Below are 23804 nucleotides of genomic sequence, written 5' to 3' on the forward strand. Positions count from 1 at the left end.
AAAAGACTTAGATGATTTTTAAACACCTTTGTCCAGGTCATACAAGCTGGTAGCAATTTCTAACTTGGTATCTCTAGAAATATCAAATAGCTAGTATTAGTGCATCAGTCAAGCAAGAGATTTGCAATCTTTTTATGTTGCTAATGCCACATCTGGCAAAGTGTTTATAGCAGGTGGTTCTAGAATGACAAGTTTCCTGACACCAGATCTCCAAGTAGGTCAGAATGTGGAAGGATGATCTGTACTACGTGGTGGGCCTCACTCCAAGGAGGCTGTTGTGATGTTGTGGTGAGGTTATTTCTACTTCTGGATGGACAATCACCTATACTCTTAGTACGAGTTTTACATACTGGTTAGGACTGATAGTTTTAAAAGTTCTTAATTATCCTCTTTTTAAATTGTCTTGCCGCAACATTTTTTTTTTTTTTTTTTTTTGAGATAGTCTCGCTCTGTCCCCCAGGCTGGAGTGCAGTGGCGTGATCTTGGCTCATTGCAACCTCTGCTCCCAGGTTCACATCATTCTCCTGCCTCAGCCTCCCGAGTAGCTGGGACTACAGGTGCCCGCCAACACACAGGGCTAATTTTTTTGTATTTTTGGTAGAGATGGGGTTTCACCGTCTTAGCCAGGATGGTCTCGATCTCTTGACCTCGTGATCCGCCCGCCTCGACCTCCCTAAGTGCTGGGATTCCAGGCGTGAGTCACCGCGCCCGGCCATTCTGCAACAATTAGTTATTGGTTTCAAACAAATGCTAACAGATTTATCAATTGGTTTCTCATTTATCAAAATTATTGATTAACACCGTTCTTTCACCCAGGAATCATCCTATCTTGTGTGGTATTTTCCTTTGAAGGTCTTTTTAGGTCTAACTGAAACATTTAAAGCATAAAATAACTGACATTCTCAATAAAAAAATAAACGTCTCTCATTCACAAATCCACTTAAGATGCTCCAGAATATATTCTTGGGAATGTTTTTTAAAAGCTTCTTTCAGGAATCAGTCAACATTATTTACTGAGCACCTAATTTGTACACAGCCTTGTAAATAATTACGAGAGAAGTGTGTCAGAATCTCAGTTATAACATTCACTAGCTGGTGACTTTCAGTTCGCCACATAAATGCTTAGAGCTTTAAGAGTTTTGTGTTTAAAATGGGAATAATGCCAAAACTTTGTGTGATCAGCCTAGGGATTAATAAATAAAGATGCTCCTAGCCTGGAACTTAACATGTGTTTAAATATATGACAAACTTTATTTCCTCTTGTGTGTAATTCCTCCCCCACAAAAACAACAAAGAACCATCATTAGTAACGAGGAAGCTTCACTTCTACCTGTGACAACAAATTAAAAAATATAAGACACCATATGGTGAAGTATTAAACTGCAGAATATAACAATTAAAATAGAGCTTCAAACATAGGCAATGGCTAAAGAGGTTAATGTTATACCTGAGAAATTGACCCGCCTTTCAAAGAATGGGTATGATTTTACTGGCTTTTTCTCGGGTTCACGCTTAAGTTCAATGTCCTTAGCATAACATGCAAGAACTTTTCTCTCTGAATCCTGGCCACCCAACTGGCATAATCCCCTTTTTTGTGTTTATACTACCCCTGGATCTTGCCATATTTGCTGTTATAACAACATCCTAGACATCAACGTTGTGAATTTCAATTAGTATATTGATACAATCACCGTATATTGTAGTCTGCAGCTAAATTTATTAGTACAGAAACTCCTTTTGAAAAGAACAGTTTTACCTTGAATCTAATGAAGATTTTTGTTTCATACGTCAGGCTCCTGATTTTTCCTAATGTGAGTCTATTTCTAAAAGATGCACCTGCTTTTAGGAAGCTATTAAAATAAGTTTTCTAAGTCATCAAGGTAAGGGAAAGATCCCAGGTTAAAAGTTTACCAAAATAATAAATATCACCATTTTAAGCTCTCCTGAGAAGTAGAAGGTTGGCTTTACTCCCCAGACCTCACCTAGGGTTCTCTGCACCAATGTCCTGGCACCAGGTTGGTAAGCCTTTCTTTGCAAGTGAATTTCCACACCATCTAGTGGAGGTAGACAGACACACACATAATTAACTTATGTACAGTATCACCATGCCAAAAGAGGGATATAAATAGGAATTCATTAACATAGTATATACTCTCTGCTCTAGAGTAATTTATATTTGGGAAAGTATAGCTGTGGTTAGGGAAGTAATTACTGATTAAATACAAGCCATAGAGAAAGCAGCTTGAAGCCACTTGGACAAACTTATGGACATGGAAGAAGTTCTGGCTCTCTGGTTCAATGAATTAAAATAAGTAAGATACTAGCAAATTGGATTTCGCAGTTCCTGGTCCCATAGAAAACTGTTTTGTGTGTATTATAAATTGTCAGAGCTTGCACATGCTTTGCATTTATATATCCATCCTGTGTTTGCAATTCCAGAGCATATATTTGTACATGTGCACATGCATGTACGTGGAGATCGAGATTCATTCATTTGCTCCACACAAATTCTTGCGTTCAGCAACATCACAACTTCCCAGGAAGTCAATAAAAATCGCCCTCTATGCCTTTCGTGCAAGGCACAGGGCCAGCCACATCAGCAATTACTTTCATTAGAGCTGCTGGAGTTTGAAATACCATGGCTGGGATCCAGACTGACCTGCAATCCTCAACTCTTTAAATTTAATATAACCCATACTTTAGGCTAGTTCAGGCTAATTTTCCTTTTTTTCAGATTTTTTAATGGACACTTTGTTTCTAAGAGTTTCTCTCAGATAGAGTGCATACAGATCAGATTTTTTTTTCTTTTTAAAAAAACTATTGATGAGCTCATGCTTTTAAAGGATTATTAGGGCATTTGAAGTACAATTTTTATTTAATAGTAGAAAAATTGAACTCAACATGGATTTACCAGGTGCCAATCTTTTATATATTACAATGACTCAGTACAATACCAACTTCACAACGTTATTTTAGATAATATTATGTCTTATATTCCCTAAGCATTTTAACAGATGTTTAAAATGAAACTGAGTACATTTAAAATGTGAAAGTTAATACATGCTGAGCATGCAATATGATATACTAGATGTTAAGAAAATGAGTTTTTATAAAGAAAATTGAAGGGAACTTTTCTTCAGTTCCACATAAAGCTTCTATTTGAAGCTGGGAGTTGAGGATTCATCAAAATAGGGGTTTTCATCCAAATTAAGAGAAAAACTCTTCAAACGGTTTCTGAAATAATGAATTTCAGCATTGTATGCTTATTTAAAATATTAGATATATGTCTTGAAACCTGCAATCAAATGAAAGCGCTTTTATGATATTTATACAGGAATATAATTAAGTGTGCTCCAATCAAACCGACACATATTGTTATTACATTTTATTCACCAAAGAGGTGTATCAGATATTAGTTGTTTTTGGCCATAACTGTTTTATATTATTTGGACATGTTTTAAAAACATAGGTAATTTCAAGCTCCCAGTGGCCCAAGCAGCACCTTCCCCTCACCCAGAGACGGGAACCTCCTAGTTCAGCTTCTACCTTCCCAGCAGTGGGGTACCCTCTCTGATGTTTGCTTTGAGCCTGTCTAGACCAATCCATCATGTCCTGCATCCCTCTCACCTCAGTCACCACAAGAATCCAGGATTCTGTGTCATTCCCCACCCTCCATCTCATTTTATTCTCATCACAAATACCTGAAAAACTCATCTCCCATCTAATCCGCCTTCTTTGAGAATTCCCTTAAAACGTTAAGGTGGAATGTGCCTGAAGCTGGTGTCCCCTCTCCTGAACATAGTCCCCACAGCCCTGTCCAGCAGTGCTTCCTCTCTTACTCACCCCTCTGTTCCCTGGAATTGGCTGCTCATCATCATTTCCTGACTTTCCCCTCAAATTCCCAGCTGTGACTCTTCTGTCTTCAGGTTACTCCATATGCAGATCCTCTTATTGAAGCCATCCATCCCACCCTGCTCTCCTTCCATTTGATGCACTGGCTCCTTTACAATTTCAGCATCGGACTCCCGGTCGCATTCCTACTGCTACCCTGTTATCATTCTTGGTGACTTCATTATCCTGCTAAATGGTTCTTCTAACCCCATGGCTTCCTTCGTTCTCAATCTCCTCCCCTTCCAAAGAACTTGCCTTCCATTCTCTTTCATTAATTACTCTATGGTCAGAGACCAGCCCTTACACTAACCACGTATACTTCTCCAAAATTCCCACTTTCTGACATCCCATGCTCTTGCCTGTTTTGGAGACTCATTCCCTCCAGAACATCAGAAACTGCAAATCCAGTGATCACTCCCTGTGGTCTTTGCCCCTTCTCTCTTCTTTCCTGCCTTCAAATCTTTATTTCATCATCACACTCATTCCCCTGACTAGACCCTCAAATCCCTTGTTCCTCTCTGGCTCTGACCTCTCCGCTAGCCTTGTTACTGCTGCATCCCTGCAGCTGAGAGCGACTGGAAAATAGCAAGGAGCTATGCTTCCTGGCCTGTCTTTATGTTCATGACCACTCCTCTCCCAAGCATCCATACAGCAGCCCCAGAATTATGCTCATCTCTCACAGCCTCTTTATTCTTCCACTCTTGAAGGGAGACTATTCTAGAAGACCCTTTGAATATTACATTACTGCTCCCCATTCTTTAATCTTGCAAGACCTATCTCATCACATCTTCATTAATGAATTGGCCTATTATTTCATGGAGAAAATGGAATGTGAAAACAGGCATCAAATGCTTCTCTCACCTCATTCATCTACCTGTTTGCCTCTGTACTGACTGCCTATAATGCTGTGAGTAAAATGTCCTCACTTTTTTTTTTTTTTTTTCTTAGAGGGAGTATCGCTCTGTCGCCCAGGCTGGAGTGCAGTGGCGTGATCTCGGCTTACTGCCAGCTCCGCCTCCCGGGTTCACACCATTCTCCTGCCTCAGCTTTCCTAGTAGCTGGGACTATCGGAGCCTGCCACCACGCCCGGCTTTTTTTTTTCCAGTAGAGATGGGGTTTCACTGTGTTAGCCAGGATGGTCTCGATCTCCTGACCTCATGATCTGCCCGCATCAGCCTCCCAAAGTGCTGGGATTACAGGCTTGAGCCACCGCGCCCAGCCAAAATGTCCTCACTTTTAAAGCTTCCATTTTTGCATAAGACATTACTCTGATTACTGAAAGATATTACTTAACCAATTTTCTTTTCCTTATGAGACTATAAAGATGATATAATCCCTCCTATGTTAAAAGCAAAACAGTCAACAATGAACATGACTCTTCTCTTCATTCCCCCTTTCTACCACTATCCCATTTCCTTCCATTTCATTTTAGAACACAACTCCTTATATGGAAGTCTCTACTGGACCTCTCTAACTTCTCTCCTCTATTTCTCTTTTGAACCACCCCAGTAAGAGTTTCACACCTACCATTCAACTCAAAATGTCCTCGTCAGGGTCACCAATGAGCACCACATGGTGAAATCCAATGAAAAATCACCTCTCATCAGTCATGACTTAGTAGCGTTTGCCTGGGCTGATCACCTCTTCCTTCCCGAAAGGCTTGCTTGAGTTGACTTCTAGGACAACACACACTCTTAAGACTCCCCTTTTCACCAGCTTGTCTACTTGGTCTGGGTCTATTTGTTTTCATCTCTTGAGTCTAACCCCTAGAGTAACCATAATATTCTTTTGACCTCTTCATGTCACTCTCTTCTTGCCTGTCGATGACCTCATCTTACTGCTGGCAACTCCACTTATGTTTCCATCTTGATCCTCTCTCCTGAACTTCAATTTACATTTCTAGCTGCTCAAATGGCATCTGCCGTTGGGTGTCTGATTGGGAATTTACATTTAACTTGTCTAAAAATGAACTCCTGATGCTCGCTTCCCCTACGCACATCCCAGTTAAATCCCATCTTCTCCTTTTGAAATGTCCTCTACTTTCAAAACCTTTGGCATCATCCCTAAAACTCTTTGTTTCTCAGGTCAGCCACTCAATTAGCAAACTTTATTGGTTTTAAAGTTAAAATACATCCAGAATTATCCAAAAACACTCTACGCCAGAGATTTTTACATGCTTTTACTGCTTTAGAGAATGTTATTTCTCCAGAATTCCACATGAGTGTTTATCTTTTTCTTGGTGTAGAGCTTTCTTGAACACTCTACTTAATATTGAAACTCAATCTACAGCCTGACAATCCATATACCACTTCCCTAGTATTTTATATTATTGATCACTTTGTGATAAGCTATATATTTATGTCATCTATAACCTTATGATATGCTGTATATTTCAATCATGTATTTGTTGACGATGTGGCCCTCTCCACTAGAACTGAGGCCTATGACCACAGGGATTTTGTCCTGTTTTGTTCAATGCTGTATATGTCATCTCTAGAAAACATTTCACAGATAGACAGTAGTCAATATTTGTAGAGCAACAAAAGTAGTTTTTGAGAAGCTGAACTATGAGGCATATTGAGTGATACAAAGATGAGAAGTGGGGTGCAAAAAGTAAGTTTAATGAAGGTGATGCTTAATATTAAATATAAACATTTTAAAACTCACTTAAATTTTAGCTAGTAATGGCAAAAATGGCAATTACTTTTGCATCAACCTAATATGAATTTATATTAAATCCATTAGTATGTATCTTACACTAAACATATTTATAATATTAATATTTATATTTTACTTATATTTTCCTGTTTAAGTTTAAATTTATTTGGATAGCACTTAGTATTATTATGAATATTAAACATAAATGAAAGTTGAATAGCCATAAGCAAGACTTGAACTAAATACATTCTGTGAGTACACAGTAAGTGAGCCATAATAACAACAGGCCCTTACACTCCACCAGCCACACTTCCATGCACTTCTCATTTAATTCACTCATTGAATTTTTCCAAAAAGCATATGATGTCAATCATCCTGTATGATTATCCTCTTTTGGAAATATGGAAACTGAGGCACAAGAGGATTAGTCATTTTCTCGAGGCTAAAAACTAAGTAATAAAACTGAGGTTTGGGCCGGGCGCGGTGGCTCAAGCCTGTAATCCCAGCACTTTGGGAGGCCGAGACGGGCGGATCACGAGGTCAGGAGATGGAGACCATCCTGGCTAACACGGTGAAACCCCGTCTCTATTAAAAATACAAAAAAACTAGCCGGGCGAGGTGGCGGCGCCTGTAGTCCCAGCTACTCGGGAGGCTGAGGCAGGAGAATGGCGGGAACCCGGGAGGCGGAGGTTGCAGTGAGCTGAGATCCGGCCACTGCACTCCAGCCCGGGCGACAGAGCGAGACTCCGTCTCAAAAAAAAAAAAAAAAAAAAACAAAAAAAAACAAACAAACAAAAAAAATGAGGTTTGAACTAGCATGTCATGATTATTCTAGACACTTTCTCAAATCAATGCCACATCGATGGTATAGCATTTGGAAGAGATTTTTAGACTATTGCCTCAGCATTGATTATTTCACATCTGAAAAGTACTCTTGCTTCCTGGAATCCATCAGAAACCCTTTGTCAACACAGTGTATCTAACTCAAAAGAGACGAACCAGTGGTTTTGCATAAATGGGAATACTTATCTTGGAAAAGAGAACTCAAAAAAGGAAAATGATATTATCATAGCGTATTGAAAGAACTCCCACTTAGTTTTTTTCTCATTTTTTTTTTCTTAATTTTCTAAGAATAGAAATGGTTTTAGATTCTGGCACAAACTACTGGTTATCTGTGTGAACATAAACAAGTTTCTTCACCTCAGGTGTCAATCGTAAAATGAAGATTTTCATGCCCATCTATAGCTGTGTTTGAAAGAGTCCAGTGAGGTCATGTACAACACCTAGCATAGCGGCTTAACACAAAATTATAAGTGCCATGAAGCCATTGCCATGGATTCAGAAACACACTATACAAAACATCAGTTTGTTGATGATCAAAGAAAAAGAAAAACAAGGTTTTGCTTAGCCTTGCATTATCCTTGCATGCGACACATCACCCACTGCGAAGCTCCATACAACAGGGTGTGTCTAACATTTCTTATGAAACCATCTTAGAAGTTAGTGCAACGTCAGACACCCCAGAAACACTTTAAGCTATATTTGAGTTCAGTGAGTGATTTTAGACACACGCCCTGGGCTAAGCAGTACATGCCTCCAGGACATACCTTAGATGCGATCCACTCACCAGTTTAGAAACACATGTGGCTAGTTTTGGTCAATCCTAAGTAACATTTGCTCCAAGGAGCATCTCGTTGCCTTTAATTAGCATTCTGAGTAATGCCTTATGTTCTGCTCGCCTGTCCTGTAACAGGCGTGACTGTGACGAGCGAGAGGGCAATTCATTCAGACTAGCTTCTGTTAGAACTGGCTGCTGGAAACAATGCCAGCAACTTTATTTTTGGTCTATTAGTAAAATGACAGCACTAATTCATTTCACAGCAGAACCCAACAGCTGTCAGATGGCAGTGAGCATAATCGTGCACACATTAGAATTTAGATATGCTGAGGAGGACTTTTCCACCGGCACCACATTCTACTGTAATGTGTTCCAAGTCCCCCCAAATGGTGCAAGTGGCTCTCCTGGTGCATTTGTCCTCAGAGAGCGCAATTCAAACAAAACAAACCCTTTGCAACTGGGCTTCCAGTTGTGACTTCAACGCACTCAAAATGACAGAATTTAGAGAAATACAGACGACAATTAGATGATTCATGAAACTCAACTTTTACTTCCCCACCCTCATAAAAATGGTACCCCAAGAGCCACAAATTTCTGATAAATCCTCTAATCAATCCTCTGGGCCATAATGAGATGGGAACAAGGACTTGGACTAGTTGGTATATTTCATTTTAAGAAGTTTAAGGAGCACAGAGTCCTGCCTTCTGTAGGCATATGAGCTTCTGAGACGGATAAGACACCCACACCCAGGAAAGTGAGGGAAGGCTGGGACTGGCCACACAATAGGAAGCACGGGCACTCCTCCTTTCCATGCCTTACACAAAAACCACACATAGAAAACGTTCAAAAGCTCGTGATGTCCAAATGATACCAGAGAATGTATTGTTTGCCAACTAAGAAAAAAATCATTTACTAGAATTCCTGAGTCGTCTGGTGTTTGATGAAGGTGACTAAAAGTTGTCTTGTCAGTTACAGCAAAACTATTAAACTGCCTGCTGTAAATACAGCTCCTGTTGAGGGCCATTCACTGTCTCTATTGTGCATTCAAAAAGAGGGTTAAATAGCAAGACCAAGCTGACCTAAAAGGGAAGAATATCTTGTTTCCTAAAGGAGGAAAATGTTCTAGCTTTGGGGTTGGGATTCCACACCATGGCTACAGGTCACCTGTCTTTGTCAATAAAGATTTATTGAAACACAGCTAAGCTCACTCTAGTATTGCCTATGGTGCTGTCATACTGTAGCAGCAGAGTTGAATAGTTACCACAGACATCAGATGAGCTGCAAAGCCAAAAGAATAACTCTGGCCCTTTACCAAAAAAGTTTGCCAGTCCTCTTTAGAGTCATCAGCCCTGGATTCCAGCTCCTCCATGCCACTGGATGTCAATGGAACATTTAAAAACTGACCTTATCTTTTGGAGTAATTTCATAGGAATAAAATCCCTGGTATAATATGTAAGGAATGAAATGGAAACATATATAATAACATTTTTTAAAACTGTCAATTGTTACTATGACTCTTGTTTAACAGGCTGGAGGCATCTTGTATTAAGGTTGCTGAAAATTCAAACAATTGAATTAAATGTGGTTAAATCAAAAGTATGTTGTAAAATGTTCATATTGTATATAATATTGTAATATAATAAATTTCATTGTACTCTGTATACAGAGTACGAAAATACGCTGTATTTTTAGTGTTTAAATTCAGCGTACAGATATCTTCTGCTAATTTTATAGAGTAATTTATAAATAAAATGATATCTCACTTAAATTTCCAGGAATTTCAGTGTTAAATATATTGGAATTCACTGTAAATACAAGTTAATTAGTGCCTTTGTCTTTGTGAATTTCGTACAAATTTAAATGTTATCCCTATATTCATAAATAGCTGTAGTTTTTCCATGATTCATGCATCTAAGCATTTCTTTAAAAACAGTCGAGTAAATACATAAATTTTGATACACGTGTCAGTATTGTGGCATATGGGAAGGTTTTGAACAAATGTGAAAGTCTTAAAAAATGAAAAATCAGATGTAGAATGTTGAAAGCTCATCTTTATGAGTTAAGATGGATAACACATCCAAAACTGAAATGTGTTCAGCATCTTATTCCTGCACAAAATCTCCCATTTGTTATCCTCCTACACCCGGCAAAAATCACAGGAGAAAACTGAAAGTCCCCACACACCAGCTGTCCACTCACTCGCCCTCCTACCCTCCCCACATGTAGCTTTCCATTCCATTATTCTAATATTCAAAAGCATGTTTTACCAAAAGTATATGCCTGATTGGAAAAACAAAATGGAAACTTTGAAGATTGATTTAAATGACCACCAAAGCTTAGTCAGATGTATAAAAATCAGTGTTGCAAGCTGACAGGCCCCAGGCCATTCCTCCTTCCTTAATGGTGTTATTTCTCTCTCCTCAGAAGACACAATATAAGGTTATATTATGAAAGAACCAGTGTCAAAAATGTCTTCAAGTCAGCGACTTAAAACAAACTGGGAAGCTGTCTGGAAAGGGCATATCATCCTCTACTGTCAAGAGGCATTTTACCCTATGAAAGGAGGATTCTCCATGATCAGGTTTTAGAGAAAAGAATTGGGAGAATACAAATAATTGCATGAATTACTGTCTTTTTAAATAGCTTAATTTTACTTCTATATCTCAAGCGTCTCATCAATTCTTGGACACAAAGATTTTCCTGTTTAGATTTATATTACTCTGATTTGCACGAAGGAATGAAAAGTGAAAGAAGCAATTAAAATAAGAAATGCCTCATAATGGAAAATGTACTGTATATGACACCTTTTCAAGTTGATCAAGTAAATCAATAGTTCATTTTGTTGAAACCAAGAATAAGCCCGTAGTTGACCAGCTCTCAGAATGTGAACCTTGTAGAGGTCAACAGAATATTTATTGTTCAGTGAGGCCATCAGTTGCCACTTTCTGGCTCCATTTAAAGAAAAAAAAATTGCACAATAAAGGTGGAAACTTTTTACACTAACATATACATTGAAAAATATACTTAGAAACACAGATGCTTCTTTGATACTCAGTAAACCATCAACCTTAGGTAGCAAGAACATCAGAAATAATAAATTTACATGTTGCATTCAAATTCAGAAAGGGAAATGAACTGTGAATTCTTTGTAGACTGAAGAACTCTGAAGACAAAACAAACTTGTATCACTTTGTCATTTGGGTGCAGGTTTGGTATTGAATTTACTGGATAGCAGACTGTGAAGCCTTTTTTAAAGTTTAGCATCTACATATTGCTATAGATTAATTATATTTAACGTACTATACCTATACTTTACAAAATGACCTTCAAAGGGGAGATTTTTAAAAAATTATCTACAAAATGGAAATGAATTTATGAAATTGTAATGCATTTTGCCCTAATTTAAATACTTCATATTGATTTCCAGTGTTCTCATCTTTATTTAAGTCAACGTACATCAGTGTTTTTTCTTCTCTTAATCCAAATTTATGTTGTTCTCTCACATCTTCTCCTGGAATTGCCTCAGACTAACAAAAGATAATTTACCCTGTCTCAGTGATTTTCACCCCATATTCTTGTCATTTTAGAATAAAAACAAATCAACAACAAAACAGCAGCAAGAATGCCTATCTACAGGAGTTGATATTTGAGAACAATAAAAATGTAACCCTAACCGAAATACGTAACTTGCCAGCTCATCGTAAATTCAGAACATGCCACTCAACACTTCAGCAGGAGTAAATTTGTTCTCTGCACTCTGACTTAAAAGAGTATAGATTAATCATTATTTGACTACTTTTTTTTTTTTTTTTTTTTTTTGTAGCATATAAACCAGATAAAGAGACAAAGCCTAGAGAAGGAGAAGGTGGGACAGAGGTAGACACAGGCTTCCCAAGAATAAAATGGCAAAGAGACGTTAGAACTGGGCGTAAGTGTTCCAGGAGAATGGCAAAGAGACGTTAGAACTGGGCGTAAGTGTTCCAGGAGAATGTAATATCATACATAACTTGGAAGAAATAATACTGTCCTTTTTTTTTTTTTTTTTTTTTTTTTTAAAGTTTTGAGATGGAGTCTCACTCTGTCACCCAGGCTGGAGTGCAATGGCGTGATCTCAGCTCACTACAAACTCCGCCTCCTGGGTTCAAACGATTCTCCTGCCTTAGCTTCCCAAGTAGCTGGGATTACATGCGCCGGCCACTATGCGTAGCTAATTTTTGTATCTTTAGTGGAGACGGGGTTTCACCATGTTGGCCAGGATGGTCTCGAACTCCTGACCTTGTGATCCACCCGCCTTGGCCTCCCAAAGTGCTAGGATTACAGCCATGAGCCACCGCACCCAGCCCCATACTTTTTATTCTTTAACGCCATCTTCTAGGCCAATCTAGGTCAAATGGAAGGAGAAATTAAAAGTTTTCTATACAAGATACTGAACCAAACAGTTCAGATAACTAATTCTGTAAGCCTCATGCCAACTCCGTAGGGTAGGCACTATTTATTTTTCATTTATCAAGGGAAAACAAATTGAGGTAATGAGTGCTTAGTCACCAGCACAATGGTCATACTCATAGTGACTGGGAAACTGCATGGAACTCACACCTCAGAATTCATGTGCTTACCCACATGTAAACATTTAAATTAATTTACCCTAACATTTTGCATTTCTAGCATCCAAATAGCATATAGCCAATATTTGATGGTGTTTAAATAGAAAGTCATCTAATTTCTAGTTACTGTAAAAGACAGACAAAGAGACTATTAAACATCATCCACTCTCATTTTTGCTTATTGAAGTTCATTTCAAATAGTGACCAATTTTTGTTTTCCATTTATCTAAAATTACATATTATCAAATGTAATGTTTATGCATATAAACATGGAGAAATTTGCTCCTGAGACAAGAATGTATTGGAAAAAAATAATAAAAAAGAAAAATAATAAAAAATAAAAATAATAAAAAAGAAAAATCTTGGGGGAGAAGTGGGTACAGAAGATAACATTATGATTAAGATAAAAAATGTTAAGAAATGCAAGTAGAATAACTCATGAGTTGAGAATCCCCTCTGCAATGGTTTGGATATGGTTTGTCTCCACCAAAACTTAATGGTGAAATTTCACTGTCAATGTAAAAAGGTTGGAAGATGGAGGGCTTTGAGTTTATTAGGTCAGTAAGATCAATGAATGTCTTTCTCTTCAGACTAGATTTGTTCTAGTGAGACTAGGTTAGTTATCAAAACAGTGGATTGTTATAAAGTGAGGGTGCCCCATGTCTTACCCCTTTTGCATGCATGCTTGCTTCCTCTTTTCCTTCTCCACCATGTGATACCAGTCCACCCAATTATGAGGAAACCCAAGGCCCTCTCCAAGTGTGGCCACCTAATCTTCAATCTCCCAGCCTCCATAACCATGAGATACATCTCTTTCCTTTATAAATTACCCAGTCTCAGGTAACATAGCAACACAAAATGAACTAGCAAACCCATCAAGTACAAATATCAATACATATTTTGTGATTGAAAAATGATTCTGAAATGGGCTCTTCTATGGAGTTAACTTACCCTTTACTATATTCCTTTTAGATAAGTAACTATTTCTGTGAGTGGATTTCTAACAGGAGCACCTTGTTTTCTTATATATTAAAAAATCAGCTACTGTGTTGGTCTTACAATTCATTAACTTAACCATTTGAAAAAATACATAGCAAAGGACTTTTAATTACTTGGTTCTATTTTTCATTCAAATTCCAATTAAGAACCAGAGATTCACTTAGCAGTATTAATTTCCACATTATCATCACATTTCTTACTCTGTAATGTTCATTATTTAATTTTTTTCTGTGCTTATTGCAATGAGCTAAACAGCAGTTATATGGAGAAAAATACAGCAATCCTTCCACCCATTCCATTCTTCTCAAAAATAATTTATTTTCACAATTCACATATTCTCTTACACTTTTCTGAACACTCATGAAAGCATATGTGTGCTATATATTTGTACATATATGTAGACATTCACATACCTATGCAAGTACTTTTATATTTTTATCAAAATAAAATCATGTTGCATATACATTCACACACCTATGCAAGTACTTTTATTTATATTTTTACCAAAATGGAATTATGTTGCATTTTTTTTTCACTTTAATGTACTGTGCACATCTCCTGAGGTCAATACATATAGGACTAAAAGGAATTATTTTTAATAGTACTAGAACTTCTCATGATACCTGATAGAAAGTACACAACAACATAGCTGGGGTGTGTGTGTGTGTGTGTGTGTGTGTGTGTGTGTAGCCAGGGCAAAGGATTAGGTAAATATCTCAATGTGCCTGATATAGTCTGGATATTTGTCAATGTGCAAACCTCATGTTAAAGTGTAATCCCCAACATTGGAAGTAGGGCCTGGTAGGAGGTGAGTAGATCATAGGTGGGGGGTGGATTTCTCATAAATAGTTTAGCACCATCCCCTTGGTGCTCTCCTGGGCACAGTGAAAAAGATTCACCAAAAGTGAACTGAGAAGTGTGTGGCACCTCTTACTCTTTCTCTTGCTTCTGCTTTTGCCATGTGTCACGCTGGCTCCTCCTTTGCCTGCCACCATGATTGGAAGCTTCCTGAGGCCTCACCAGAAGCCACGCAGATGCCAGTGTCATGCTTCCTGTCCAGCCTGCAGAACCGTGAGGCAATTACACCTATTTTCTTTGTAAATTACCCAGTCTCAGGTATTTCTTTGTATTAATACAAGAATGGACTAATACAGCCTCACAAGTGTAATTTGTCTTAATGAATTTGCAATGGTCTATTCCAACTGAATCAGAAACCAGATTTTGTGATACAAAGATTTATTTCCAGGGTATGTATGTTAAGTTCACATAACCAACATATAACGACAAAGTGAAAAATTAATAAATTACAGTTCATAGGAATTGGACTATTGACATTGATACCTATACTGATATGACAGTTTTGTTGTTTTCATTTAAGTCACTCTAGGCCTGTATGTGAAGCCAAATTGTAATGGAAGGATGCCTGCCTAAACAAGGAATTCAGAACAAGAAAAAGTAAAACATAAGATAACTGACAACAATCAGATAAAAGACAGGTTGATACCTCAGGTTAACAGAGTTTATATCATTGATGGACAGAAGCCATTTTTATATTTTCAATAGTTATGAGATTTGTAACAACTTGGAATCTATACAATGTTCTTTCCAGAAAAACACACTTACAAAATTGTGCATATAATTTCACAGCTTCATGGAAAGAGGTATTTCATGACCTTCAAATTAAGTAAGTTAGATATATAGAATATGGATAGCCTCACAGTGGACCAGAATAATTAGTTAACAACCTACATTCACAACCATCCCAGGGAGGGTTGCTCAGTTGACTGCAACCATCAGGGTGCGACTGTGAGCTGGCTAAGGTTTCCTTTCCTTGAGGCTGATCCTAAATGACACAGCTTCTCCTCAGGCTCTGTGCTTTTACTAGGTTCATGGGGCTGCCCAAACCAATTCTATCATTCATTCTTTTATCAGACACATTAGAAGTTACAGGTAGCATGAAAGCCTTGCTAGATTAGCTAAATTTGTTTCTTTAGGGCAGTTCAGCATCTCATCATTTGATTGTCTTAAAGTTGTACTTTCAGAAGGCAATTATATCTCTGATATATCCCCACTTTTAGAAGATGTTAGTGTTCATGTACTCACAGCACTAATTCTTTTCTTTTAAAAATTATTTTATGACAGCAAGAACACTTATGAGATCTACCCTTATAACAAATATTCAATTGTACAAGACAGTATTGTTGACTATACATCTAATGGTGTACCACAGATCTCTGGAACTTACCCAGTGAATATTTTCAAATGTCATTTAACATTGATTACTGGTTCTAATATAGCTAGTGTTCAAAACTCCTGCAAATGGAGGACAAAGGAGAGATTTCAGTAGATTCTGGCAAATAAACCTAGAGATAGCTAAGGTGAGGCCCCTAGTTCTACTTGTTATAAAATGAGGAAGGAGTGTGTTTACAGGAAGGATACCTGGGTTTACCAGTCTAAGTTATCTAATTAGCTCAGAGAAAAGTAATTACTGAAAATTTGCATTTGTTTCAAGCTCTAGGATTGTTATAAATCTAAAACAATGTTACAGTGTGGGCTATTGGAGAGCCAGCTGCTGTTCCTGTGCTAGCACCTTCTTGAAAATGAAACATTTCTATCCTGCCAGGTGCATCATGCATGCTCCACGCTTTAATTCAGGTGGAGTTTGCGTAATCACTTCAAGGGAGAAATAAATCAGTGCTGACATTCTAAATAAAGCTTTGAGCTTGAAGGGTAATAATCTAGCTGCTCTTTCTAAATCCAGATCCATAGGTGTTAAAGAAAGAAAATTCTGCTTGAGGGATGTATCAGAGGGATATGCCACATATATTCAGCCAACAGAGGGACACTCCGGTAACAGGAAGTCCCGCCCATCCTTAGAGTTAATAACTTCCTGAAACCTGAAGAAAAGGGCCATCTAGCAGCCAAGATTCACTTTTCTCTGGTGAAAATTCAAGGACTATATAAAAGTGTAGGCCGTTTTCTTTCATAAAATAAATGTTCAATGGATTAAGAAATACTGATCACTCATTTTCTGTTTGTGAGGATTAAATTTCATGTCCTATACTGAGCAAAATTTATAAGAGGATCTGGTTATGCATGGTTTGTAAGTCATAAACTATGATCCACACTGTAGATCACATAATCTCTTGATCTTTAAATCAGTTCAGCAATTTTTTTTTTTTAAGAAACTTTTGCATGAGTGGGTGTGTTCACTACAGATAAAATCAAATTCAAAGTTTTCAATTGCAATGCTTACTGGCACTTTTCCTTTCAGGTTTCGGGGGAATATGAACTACTAGAAAAAATTAAGATGGGGTTGACTGTAGATTTTTATCAAAAAATACTTTTGAGTATTTATCATGTGCCAAGTGTCAAGGACTCTAATTTTCCTTAGAGTTAAGTATTGCCCTCAACAGTACAAAGAGTAATGGCCATAGAGTAGGCATATGAGGTGCCATCTATTGGCTTCCATTAAGTGCTGTGGGAATTCAGAATTCATTTACTCCATGTTCTGTCTTCTCCCTGTATGTATTTTGGGATATTACAACCATCACTTAAAACCAAAGGTGATAAATTGTCACATAGAAGTAGATGCAAACAAATGCTATCCCTTCATTTCACAGTCCAGTGAAAGTAATTCAGCTTTTTTGTAAAGGATCTCACAGAGTAAGTTTTCTATTGCAAGGATGAAACAATGTAAACTCAACTTTCTAACCCTGAGATAGGGCAGAAGGGCTCAGCTCCAGGCTCTCTGAACTCCAGAGAACCCAGGCTCAAGATCATCTACCTCTGTTCCCCACTAAACTCAGCCTCCATCAACTCTGCCTCACTTCTGTGTCCCCTCTTCCTGTAAACCACATTGCTGAGTGTTCTCAAAGATAGCCATCTGTTTTTCTCCATACTTCTGCAGGTGTTCCTCCTCACTCCAGAAGATCCTTCTATTGTCTGTCTTCCTTGAGAACTTGTATTCAGGGTCTGACACAAAGTAGACATTTCGCACATGTGCCTTAAAAACACACTCGTCAGGTCATGAACCGAGCATCTACTCTGTGATGGTCTCTACATAGCCCATGTAGACCTGGTCTTTCCCTTGCTCTTTTGCTCTGTTTTATAAAGCCAGAATGACTACTGAGTCACATCAATTACACCAATGTTCTCTTCGATTGTTTCATTCTCCTTCACTAGTCACTGAGAATAAGCACTATTCATTTCATCTTTGTATTCCCGTAATTTAACTCAGTATTGTGTCTCTGTTAGAGGCCCTGTGAATGCTGAGTAAATAAATGAAAGAAGAAATGAATGAGCAAATCTGTGTATCCAATTACACGTGTGCATGTGTAAGTATGGACAGCCATGTGTGTGGGCACATATGTGTACATATGTGTGCATTTTGAGTGTGAATTTGTGTGTGTGTATACATAAATAAAATACATACAAGAGGAAACAGTTGTTGTATAAAGATTGCAACTTCTGTAGATACATAGACATGTGGATAATTTCTGCTTTCATTCCCTAGCACCCATGGGATCTTGGGAAACTAAAATACTGTAGTTAACTACTTCACTTTCTCTACCTGATAATAATAGGTCACCTTATTTCACTCAGACAATTTCTGTGAAGATTTAATAAGAAAAGGCATGTATGAGCTTTACACCATCCTGGGCATATCTGTCTATCTGTCTATTCACCTACCTACCTAACTACCAACCAATCTATCTACCTAACCATCCATCCATTCTTAATCTATCCATTATCTATCATATATCTAGCTTACACATCTGTTCATTTTTAATTCATCCATCACCTATATATCCATCTATTTACCATCTACCTATATTACCATCCATTATCTTCATCATCTATTTATCTACCTATCTACCTTTCTATCTATTCACACATACACTTTAAAGAGAACACAATGTTGTAATTGATAGAATGAATGATTTTAAGACAAAAACATAAAAGAATACAATTCCTTTAGATTTCACTGAGTTCTTTAGACCACATCCATGGGCAAATGCTTTTCCCATTCCAACCAATAAGCAATTTTATTTATATAAAAAATAATTTCTGCCACAAGCAAAATTTTGCTATTTAGTAATACTGAAATCTCTCACTATACCCCCAGTATTTAGTCATTAAAATGTAAGATACTTTCAGATTCTTAGAGATTTTATGCATAAAATTTAAAACCTAATATCCAGAATCTATAAAGAACTCAATCAAATTTACAAGAAAGAAACAACCCCATCAAAAAGTGGGCAAAGGATTATGAACAGACACTTCTCAAAAGAAGACATTCATACAGCCAACAGACACATGAAAAAATGCTCATCATCACTAGCCATCAGAGAAATGCAAGTCAAAACCACAATGAGATACCATCTCACACCAGTAAGAATGGCAATCATTAAAAAAGTCAGGAAACACCATATACTGGAGAAGATATGGAGAAATAGGAACACTTTTACACTGTTGGTGGGACTGTAAACTAGTTCAACCATTGTGGAAAACAGTGTGGCGATTCCTCAAGGATCTAGAACTAAAAATACCATTTGACCCAGCCATCCCATTACTGGGTATATACCCAAAGGATTATAAGTCATCCTGCTATAAAGACACATGCACACGTATGTTTACTGCGGCACTATTCACAATAGCAAAGACTTGGAATCAACCCAAATGTCCATCAGTGACAGACTGGATTAAGAAAATGTGGCACATATACACCATGGAATACTATGCAGCCATAAAATAGGATGAGTTCGTGTCCTTTGTAGGGACATGGATGCACCTGGAAACCATCATTCTCAGCAAACTATTGCAAGAACAGAAAACCAAATACCACATGTTCTCACTCATAGGTGGGAACTGAACAATGAGATCACTTGGACACAGGAAGGGGAGCATCACACACCGGGTCCTATTGTGGGGAGGGGGTAGAGGGGAGGGATAGCATTAGGATATATACTTAATGTAAATGACGAGTTAATGGATGCAGCACACCAACATGGCACATGTATACATATGTAACAAACCTGCATGTTGTGCACATATACCCTAAAACAAAGTATAATAAAAAAAATTAAAACCAATTTATTTACAGATGGTCCCTAGGGAAGCTGAGGCAAATGTTGAATATATAAAATTAGTATGTTAAAATAAACATGTGATACTTGTGTTTGCATTTAAGAATTCTCTTTTTAACTACCATGTCAGTTATGATATTTAAAGGAATCTTAATAGATTCCTAACATTCTTATCAGCTTTGCTTTAATCAATAATCCAATTTAACCTTTCTTCTGCCTTGTCAATTTGATTATAAATATCTGTATCAAAATGCATAATAATTTCATTCAGATTTATTTCAAAACCTGCCATCCCATGAATAAAGTCTTTGCCAATTGTTACGAAAAACTGTGTCCAATCTATAGAATTGCCTTATGCTACGGAGAAAAGTTCTATACCAAGCAAGTAGTGATTCTAGTTAATAAATATTGGAGTCACTATTTCGATTCAGAGTTGGTGCTTTCTATCCAAAAAAAAGTTGTATTATGTACAAAAATTATATTTTCCAAAAGCTAGTGGATCAAAAAGAATACAACTTCAAAAAAACCTTATTTTACTTACAAAATGAACTAAAAAGTCAACCTAAATTATTGCAATTCATACAAGCTAGATTTTAAAAATATAACCAATATTTAAATTATTGAAGTCCATTGTACAAATAATTTCCCAAATAGTTTCCAAAACATTTGAAATTATATTCATTAAAAATAAAGCTGTGCATTAAAATTGACAATATTTAGTCCTTAGAACCAAAATAATGAACATTTTGAGTCTAAGAGTTTTGATAATAGATTCTCATGTTTCCAACATTTAGCTTACATTTTTACTAATAAGAAAAACCATTATAAAATAGATCAATTCTTTTTTAAAACCTAAAGACAGAAAAAGTGCATCAGAGAGAGAGGTTTTTCGGGGAACAATTTTTAGATGACTGTGTATCACCCAGTCCATATATTTTCTTCAATGTCCTCAAGTCTAATATTTGTCAGCCTTTGTCTCATGTCAATTTTCTTCCTAGATGTTTTTCTTAAAACATAGGTAAGCTTGATGACAAAATAATGTTTTTTAATACTTGAGATTATGGTAAAAGAAGAACAATACACAAATAAAATTTATAGACATAGTACTTCAAAATTGGGCACATAGAGGAAATTTAATAGTAATCTTATTATAACTTATATATAATCCTAGTATTTTCTGTTATAAATTTATCAAAGACAGCTATGCAACGTTGTTGGTTCACAATGAAGACTAATGTCCAAGTATAGAACTAGCAAGTAAAATCTTACAACACTGAATTAAGTTAGTAACTTCAATTTTATTCTATATTTAGCAGTTAAAATGTGTTAATTTTAATATATACACTTAATTACTAAGACTTGCTAAGGTCTATATTCAGAAAGTCAAACACTCTAAATAATCAATGTTAGTATAAAATTTGTCAGTGTTCCCACTGGATTTCCAGAGTTAAATTCAATGAACAAACATGTTAATTATAATATTTTAATTTATTGTTTCTATTCTCATTATGTAGCGTAATAGTTCCACGTATGAATAATAATTTATGTAAATAATGCCTATTCCAAAGTACTGCCAGAAAACACTTGAGTTCTTTGTCCGGATTATGTTTGTTCCCAAGGTGATCATGTTTACACAGATCTTACATGTTCAGAAGATTCTTCTCCTTTCAAGACAATAAATTTCCACTAAAAATTTATGCAGCAGTCAGGTAATACTACCAAAATTCCACGTTTTAAATTAAAAAATGTATTTATTATAATATGAAAGCTCATTTTATATCTAAATCCAGTTGCCTTTATAGGTCTTGGATTATATATCAGTATTTTATTCTATTATTTGACTCATACAAATTACTTGACGGGTCAAATAACAGAATCCCTGGGCAGTCTCTTCAAAATAAGAACTGATGGGAAAGGAGGAAATCTCAGATATCAGAAAGAGAATTTTGTGATTCTAAAGCAACTTGAGATATTTTTCTAATCATCATTGATTCTGCTTATATACATATATGAATAGGTGTATTTGCTTATGTCATGCACTTTTAATAAATTCTCACTTTTTCCCATGACATTGCCTTGGTAAGTTACAGTTGTCTAAAGTTTATGGGTAAAGTATTTGGTACTTGCAATAAAAATTGCTATAAAAACTCTCCTCTAGATTATCTTATCTTTACTCTTCTACTTAAGACTATAATTGACAATTTTTCTCCTAATAATACACACTCATTTTTGCAGGAGACCTTGAAGATAACTGATAAATAGTTTTAAACACACAGATATTAAATACTGGATACAATTTCAGTTTAGCCAACAAAGCACCTTTTTAACAGGGTTTTTTTTTCTTTTAAAACATAGGTTTGGCTTTACTTGTAAACATCAGACTATAATATCACCATTTCAAATAGAAATATCACAAAAACATTTTCTACATAGCCACATTAAAAAATAAATACAGGTAACTTATGACCCTATTCCATTTTCTAGAAAGTTTTCCAGTTGTTCTTTTGGAGTAACACAGAAATATTTTTCCAACATAGACGATCTTGCCCTATCTTCTTTATTATACCATCATGACCACCAGTTAAGCCAACAATAGCCCAGAAATATTTGATAGAACTATTCACGTGGTAATTTCTCAACAGCAAAGGAATTTTCACAACATTTATTTTGGGAACCTAGCAAGACTTCGTTTTCAACTGTCAACTTTATCAGGAGTGGAGAAAAATTGCCAAGTTTTCTAAAATGTGGAAGCATTATCTATTTTTTAAACAAATATTGTACATTAACTGGACAAAATATGCTTGGCATAGAGCAGGTATGGATTGCTTTAGAGATGCTTTTTTAATATTCTGCAAAAAAATGAAATTATGTGAATTTAGGGTTTATATGCAGTGGTACCTTGATATAATCAAAACTGAGCACTAATAACATCCATTGATCTTAAAGTAGCCCATTGCTTTCCAAAGATTAACTTATCCCTTGATAGTGTTGTACTTAAAGGTGATAGACCCTTTCCAGCCACTGATGCTGGCTTATGCACAAATGCAGTGGCCCGAATGACGTTAGAGGCAGAATCTCCCACCATTCTCAGCATTATTCCACATGTAACTTTAAGTGAGAGGATGAGTCGGTCTATTCCTATGTCTCTGCAATGAGAACCTTCCACCCTTTTATTTTCTGATAATTTCACTACAGCCAAACTCACTTGCACAAACCACATGTAGATTTTAACTTTCCACAAAATACGATTGTTCCCTAAAGGCAGAGCATTCCCAATAAGAATATGTAATTTGTGACTTAGCAGAGAACGACATCCAAAGTAAACAGTGTGTGTTGCAAATAGGAATTGGTTTACACCTCTACCCACAGATTGCTTAAGTTTACAGACTCCAGAGTTTGTGTTACAGACAATAGCTCTTACATGACATGTAAAAGACAATTTAAATTTCCATGCAAAACAGTACTAAAGTAGATACAAGTCAGCCTTTAAAGCATTAACTAGTTCAGTTTCTTAAAACCTAATACTTGAAGTGATAATTTCATTTTCCAAAGTTCTATCTTTGCCTTTTAAAAAAAATCCTGCCAAAAGCTATTTTAATAATGATAGCCATACCCCACAGGCATCTCGGCACCAAATCCGAAGACATGAAAACAAATAAAATCTCTACGCCTTGCATGATCAAACAACAGTAAAAGCAAATTATCTCTATTAAAAATTTCAGCTTTGACAACAAAAGCTCATTTAATGAAATTTCCTTTACTCAAGCACTATCAGTATAATTGTCCAACCAAAAATTTAATAAAGCTCTTCTGCATTAAAAATGAACTCTTTGCCACATAAGAGGGCTATTCAGACTTCTCAAAACTTATTCACCACAAGTTAATAAAAAGAAAACCCAAACAAGAAAAGTTCTAGTGATAAGAAAAAAAATTGTGAACATGTTT

General features: G+C 36.5%; 1 protein-coding gene across 1 annotated transcript in view; it reads right to left on the reverse strand.

Moving 5' to 3' along the window:
• Positions 1 to 23804, reverse strand: part of CSMD1 (CUB and Sushi multiple domains 1) — a 2034615-nt gene that overhangs the window by 1439271 nt on the left and 571540 nt on the right. The window lies entirely within an intron of this gene.

Source organism: Macaca mulatta, chromosome 8, assembly GCF_049350105.2.
Source record: "Macaca mulatta isolate MMU2019108-1 chromosome 8, T2T-MMU8v2.0, whole genome shotgun sequence".
NCBI classification, from domain to species: Eukaryota; Metazoa; Chordata; class Mammalia; order Primates; family Cercopithecidae; genus Macaca; species Macaca mulatta.